At 44.9% G+C, this 7,093-nt stretch overlaps 1 pseudogene; it reads right to left on the reverse strand.

Annotated features, from left to right (window-relative positions):
- Nucleotides 1-439: 439 nt before the first annotated feature.
- Nucleotides 440-1,072, reverse strand: LOC149239624 (tuliposide A-converting enzyme 2, chloroplastic pseudogene; annotated as a pseudogene).
- Nucleotides 1,073-7,093: the final 6,021 nt, after the last annotated feature.

Genomic DNA, 7,093 nt, shown 5'->3' on the forward strand with positions numbered 1-7,093 from the left:
ACCATCCAAACTAATTTATAGCCTCGATAGACAACTAATTTGTTTATTCCTTTTTACCCTTTAAAGCAAAAAAGATTAAATAACCCAAAGCCACATATATAGGATTTGCTCTTTATACAGAATTATGTGAGTTGTTAGACTAATTAGAGGAGAAATGCATGAAATCCGAAATGCGTTTCAACATGAGGGGCACATTCTCAGAATTGGGATTGATGAGATGGAAAACATGGCCTTCGCCTTCTGACATCACCAAATCAGCGTCTTTGCCGGCCTTCTTTAAAGCTTCGTAGTATGAAACAGCGTGATTTGTGAGCAGATCCTTCTCTGCCACAAATACAACCATTCGTTTGTACACCAAAATCGACAGATCAGAAGAACGGGGTCCCATTGGGTTAGAAAAGGGGTGGTCCATATCGGCTCCTACAGGGAGGACGATGCTCTATAGTGCATTCGACAACTTTTTAAAACCCTCTGCCACCACCCCCGTGCCTTCGATTCGTTCTTCTGCGTCAAAGAAGGGGTGAACCAAAATGGCCCCTTGGAAATACAGGCCATCCAAATTCCTTCCACTCACAAGTATTCCCAACCAATGCACGATGTTGCCTCCTGCACTATCACCTGCCACGAACACCTTGCTAAAATCTGCGTGCGAAGTGAGCCACGGTTGCACAAACACCCTAGCCAGTGCCTCTGCTTGACGGTCAAGCCATTCAAGAACACTAAAACAATCGTCATAAGTCGCAGGGAAGTGATGCTCAAGAGATCTCCTGTACTCCACCGATATAAAAATCACCTTGGATTCTGCAGCCACCTTATTAAGATAGTTGTGATACACAGGTGAAGCAGCGGATTCGACGCAGAAACCCCCTCCATGAACATAAACAAGCAGTGGCAATTTTTCTTTTTCATCTATCACATGGACATGAGGGAGGTAGAGACGAACGAAGATGCCTGTTTCAGCATCGATGACCACGTCTTTGGATGCCACTCCATGCAAATCATGAGATTCGAGCTCTGGTGAGGGGGGGAACCGTACCCTGATCGAGTAATTGTTCAACCGCTTCATCTTCATAGATTCTAAAAAACCTAGGAATCTCAGCAACGATAGATAAGTGCAATGACGACTCCATAGGTGTAAGGACCATGAGCTGCAGGTGGGAATGCGCTAGTGAAGAGCTACGACACGGTGGGCAAACTGCGACCGAGTTGTGGAGCATTTGGTGTATATACCCGTGGGCGGTCCCGGGCGAGCCGATGAGCAGGCAAGCCGATGGGAGAGCGAGCCGACGAGCAAGTGAACCAAACGCTGGACACATAGTTGGGTTGGCCGATGGGTGAGCCGGCCCGTTCAGGAGTTAAAACAGTGAAGTGTGAAGGTTGGCCAATAAGAGGACGCGTTGGTTCATTTTTGGGCGAGCCATATATGTAGGATGGCTTGGCATGGAGCTAAGGCATCAATCAACCAAGCTTTCTAAGCGTCCAAGGGTGGAAAGGTGAAGAAGTATAAGTTGGTCTGAAATCTAGGCGAAGGTGCAGGCAGACACAGATCGAAGCACCAAGCCGAGACAAAGTAATGCGAAGTCATCGGGCGAGGGCATTGTGCAAAGTCATCAGGCGAGGGCGTCGTGCAAAAACGTTGTGCGAAGTCATCGGGCGAGGGCGTCGTGGAGGAAAGTCATGCGAAGTCATCGAGCAAGGGCGTCATGCAGGAAAGTTGTGCGAAGTCATTGGACGAGGGCATCGTGCAGGAAAGTCGTGTGAAGGGTCATTCGAGGGCGTTCAAGCAAGATCGTTCGAGGTCGTTCGAGGGTGCGATAGGGCGTCCGTTCAAATGGTCGTTCAGGAAGTTGTTCAAGGGCACGGCAGGGCGTCTGTTTGAACGACCTGAGTTGGTCGAACAATGAACCGAGTGAAGTCTTGAACGGGTGACACGGGTGACACAACCCACCGGTGGATGAGTTGGACGTTTGGTGGGAGCGTTTGATGAGTTGAACAAAACGCATTCGGGTGAACGTGCATAGGCAAACGGCGAGTTGGGCAAGAGTCGTGCGGGTGACTGTGTCAGCATGCTGACGAGCTGGGCTAACCGAGTTGTGCCAATGATTGTAAAAATATTCTAAGTGTAAATTTGGGGTTTCCTCAAGATTTAACTTGTATATTGTAAACTGTTATTATTATTATTACGGGCAAACTCCTCATAGGGAGTTGCCCCTCCCAGTTATACTGTTGTGTATTTCATGTTAATGTTTAATGAAGTTAATATAATCAATCGTATAACGAAAGATATGCTTAGTTGTTGAAAATTAAACTAAGTATAGATGTAAGGCATAGTCCATGACCGTGAGTATTGGTGAAAAGAAAAGGGTCGGTGGTGCCACACCTCCTATAGTGCGATTGGAAGAGTACCGCCAGTGTAGGGGCATGACAGGTGGTATCAGAGCTGATTGATGATAAGGAGCTGATCCCACTGTACTATCGTGACAAGTGGTATCAGAGCTGAATCAGAAATCTGGAAGGTGATTCAGGTTTGCAAGGAAAGCATATGGCAGAGATGGCGAAAGGACCTCAGGTTATGACAGGTGAATCTACCCATAATGCAGGAAAGGATTTTCTGAAAGAGGTATTGGAACAAATGGAGAAATGGAGTTCTAAATGGGCTTCTATGAAGGCCAAAAGCATGCAGATGTGGAAAGGCTATGCAAAGATAAAGGAAAAACTTGAATAACTCAAGGACCAATACGAGTATGCAGATTGGAAGTATACACAAAAGGAAGACTTTCTTGGTAACAAGGTCATTGTAATAGAGCATGATGAGCTTGACTACATTGACAGACTTGGAGACTACTACTAGAACAATTAGGCTGATGTCTGGAAGCTTAGTCCGATAGAAGAAGTCAATGGGTACTTGATTGGGGCACTTGAAGGGAAAGCTGCAGAGTGCGATGAGGATGTTGCAGATATGACAACGATGGAGAAGGAACCTGAGATTGATCAGGTTGGACTAGGGTCGTGCAGCTTACAGACATTGGTGGATGAGGAAACTCACATGGAAGAGCCTCATGATGAAGTAAGTATTGATACTTGTGTCTCAGTGAGACTTTGGAAGATGAACCGTATGCAGGGAAGAGCAAAGTCAGTTTGCTAATGCAAGGGAGGATCTTACCATGGATGTCTACGAAGAGACCGTGTATCGAAAGCAAAGAATCATTGACTGTTTCAGGACTTTTTGGGGTTGTTTGTGACCTTATGGTAGAAGGTACAAAGGCCCGTGACAAGGGAGGAACGTGATGATCGTTGTGGAAGAATGGGTCATGCTTTAGCCATATGGAGGAATTGACTAAGTGCCTGGCATGACTCATGTGCAAATTGGAGAAGGGCACACACTTGAGTATGGTGGTACTTTGGTGGACTCCTCATGGCCGATACCAAGAGGAAGTCTTGGTGGAAGCTTCAGTGGGGGAGCCATGGTGGAAGAGACTCGTGTGATGATGATATGGTTGGGTGACCGAGTTCACTAGACTGAGTTGCAGGCTTGATGAGGATGACCGATTGTTGTGGTGGGTCTACCTAGTTGGACAACATGGGCAACTTGAGTCATGGACATCGAGTTGGAGACATGGAGCATGGCAGTCTTATGTAGGGACGTTATGCAGGAGCACTTGTAGAGGTGTGATTTATGGGCATCCAATGAGGAGTGCCAAGGCAGGGATGTTATGATGGTGGATTTGCTGATGTGACATGGAGATGTTTTATCTATGAGACGATGGAGATGTTGTTCACTCTTGTACAACAAGGACATGGACTTGGTTGAACTTGTGAGCAGACTATGGAGCATTCCTACTACATGGAGAGCTAAGGCATCTTGCAGAGACCTTTGGGCCGAGACATGTATGCTTGCTAGGATGTTGGTTGGAGATGAATCATGGAGCTCATGATGAAATGAGGTTGTGACTTTTAGGGACTTCATATTATGGCAGACTTAGAAGATCTTATGCATTGAGGAGCTGAGGTCAGGGACTTTGATGTAGGATGGGGTGCATACTTTTGAGTACATGTATGGGTGTGCTTGGAAGAGTGACTTGATGAGGAGGATCGATATGAGACACTTTGGAGTGATGGAGTTGCAACGATGATGATGCCTTGGTGGCAACACTTGGGCATGGGTTGAGCCAAGACTTAACCACTTTTTACACATGGATGGATGAGATAGGTGTATACTTGTTTCTATTGCAGACTTGAGAGATGGCACATTGCGGAAATGATGGAGGTTGCTTCATGGACCTGGATGTGGCACATCGAGAGTCGAGGTTGATGAGAGGATCTCTTCACTTTGAGGAGATGGATTTTATACATATGGATGATGATGTTGGGATAGATGCGACTGATTTCATGCAGCACATTGACACCAAACATCATGGACAACATGTTGCAGACGATATGGAGACTACTTCATGGACCTGGGCATGGCTTACTTATATGGAGATGGATTCTTAATCGAGTTGATGTTGTGACAGGAGTCTGAGAAATGACTGATGATGGCATGAGAATGTGCAATCTCATGGTTTGAGCGTGACGGTTGGATTAGGTACCCAACTAGTTCAAGTCATTGGGGGCTATAGCAATGTACAGAGTTGGAGTATCATGACAGCAGTTCACACGATGATGATACATGATGAGGTCGATACGATATGTTGCACTAAGCATGTAGCTTGAGTTGGAGGGACCAGCCTTCCACAGTGGGAGTAGCATGTGGAGATTGCAACGGATGTGGTTGATGATAATGGATTTAGGAGACTTTCCGATGTATGACATACCGGTGGATTATATGCCTTGGTATGGGTATCTTGGTGACAGATGGTTGCTGAGATGGGAGATTGTCGAGGACGACAATGATTTCAGGTGGGGGAGAATGTAAGGACCACGAGCTGCAGGTGGGAATGCATGAACAAAGAGTTGCAGCACGGTGGGCAAAATGCGATCGAGTTGTGGAGCGTTTGGTGTATATACCCGTGGGCGGTCCTGCGCGAGCTAACGGGTGGGCAAGCCGATGGGCGGGCAAGCCAACAAGCGGGCGAGCTGACGGGTGGGTGAACGGACGCTGGACACATGGTTGGGTCATTTGATGGGCAAGCCGACCCGTTCAGGAGTTAAAACGGTGAAGTGTGAAGGTTGGCCAACAAGAGGATGCATTGGTTCATTATTGGACGAGCCATATATGTAGGATGGCTTGGCATGGAGCTAAGGCATCAATCAAACAAGCTTTCTAAGCGTCCAAGGGTGGAAAGGCAAAGAAGTGTAAGTTGGTCTGAAATCTGGGCGAAGGTGCAAGCGGACACAGGTCGAAGCACCAAGCCGAGACAAAGTCGTGTGAAGCCATCGGGAGAGGGCGTCGTGCAGGAAATTCGTGCGAAGACATTGGGTGAGGGCGTCGTGTAGGAAACTCGTCCAAAGTCATCGGGCGAGGGCGTCATGCAGGAAAGTTGTGCGAAGTCATCGGGCAAGGGCATCATGCAGGAAAGTCGTACGAAGGGTCGTTCGAGGGCGTTCGGGCAAGATCATTCGAGGTCATTCAAGGGTGCGGCAGGGCGTCTATTTGAATAGTCGTTCGGGAAGTTGTTCGAGGGTGTAGCGGGGCGTCCGCCTGAACGACCCGAGTTGGTCGAACGGTGAACCGGGTGAAGTCTTGAACAGGTGACACGAGTGACACGGCCCGCCAGTGGATGAGTCGGGTGTTCGATGGGAGTGTTCGATGAGTTGAGCGAAATGCGTTCAGGTGAATGTGTGGAGGCAAATGGCGAGTTGGGTAAGAGTCATGCGGGCGACCGTGTGGGTGCTTCGATGAGCTAGGCTAACCAAGTTGTGCCGATGATTGTAAAAATATTCTAAGTGTAAATTTGGGGTTTCCTCAAGATTTAACTTGTATATTGTAAACTATTATTATTATTATGGGCAGACTCATCATAGGGAGTTGCCCCTCCCAGTTATATTGTTGTGTATTTCATGTTAATGTTTAATGAAGTTAATATGATGAATGGTATAGCAAAAGATATGCTTAGCTGTTGAAAAATAAACTAAGTATAGATGTAAGGCGTAGTCCATGACCGTGAGTATTGGTGAAAAGAAAAGGGTCGGTGGTGTCGCACCTCCTATATTGTGGTTGGAAGAGTACCGCCAATGTAGGGGTGTGACAATAGGTGTTGGGACATGGGCGACGGGCAAAAAAAGTACGCGAGGTTGAAAAAAATTCCCGCATACACGCAGTTCCAATTTCGAAAGCTCAGGCACATTGTATTTAAAACTGTGGATACCATCCATTGTTGACCAGGGTTGTGGAATTGAAATGCCAAGTGGGCGCACATACATTGCGCATAATCACTATATTTAATGATGTTTTGGCAAAAATCACAGGCATTGCCAGACTGCGACGCTCCTCCACTGATTCATGCACCAAAGGAGTATCGACAACAATAGTTCACTAATTGTCTAATCCACGTACGTAGGCATTGACATTGTGGTCGAAGGAGGTGGCTTTTTGGCTTTGTCAGGTTGCTAGGTGATGTGGTTCTCGTGTTGTTTAAATTATATTTTTAAACGTAAATGTACAAATAAATATATTTAATGTATATATATAATACATCAAATAACTTCCTAACTCCGACTTATCTTGTACATATAAATACATGATACACTAAATACACATGTATAATACACTAAATTGTGATATTCTGATAGATATTTGTTTAATATATTTATTTTTTGTATTAGTTGAGGGCTAAGAAATTGTATAATGTTCACTTACATCTTTACTTTTTCATCTCTCATTAAAATAGACAATAACTCAACATCAAATTACTTCCTAATTCCTACTTATCTTGCACATATAAATATATGATATACTAAATTGTGATGTTCTTGTTCATATTTGTTTTAATGTTATTATATTTTTTTATTATGTAATCCATTTTATCATTGATTTGATATTAATTAACTTTTTCACTATAATATTTTCATTTATTATATTAAGTTATATTAGCAAAATATATTATTTATTTTTTTCAATTATTAAATTTCATTTATTTACTATATTTCTAGT

This window comes from Pinus tabuliformis, chromosome 8 (genome assembly GCF_031772625.1).
Source record: "Pinus tabuliformis cultivar Carrire ecotype Pingquan chromosome 8, CPIR1, whole genome shotgun sequence".
Classification (NCBI taxonomy): Eukaryota; Viridiplantae; Streptophyta; class Pinopsida; order Pinales; family Pinaceae; genus Pinus; species Pinus tabuliformis.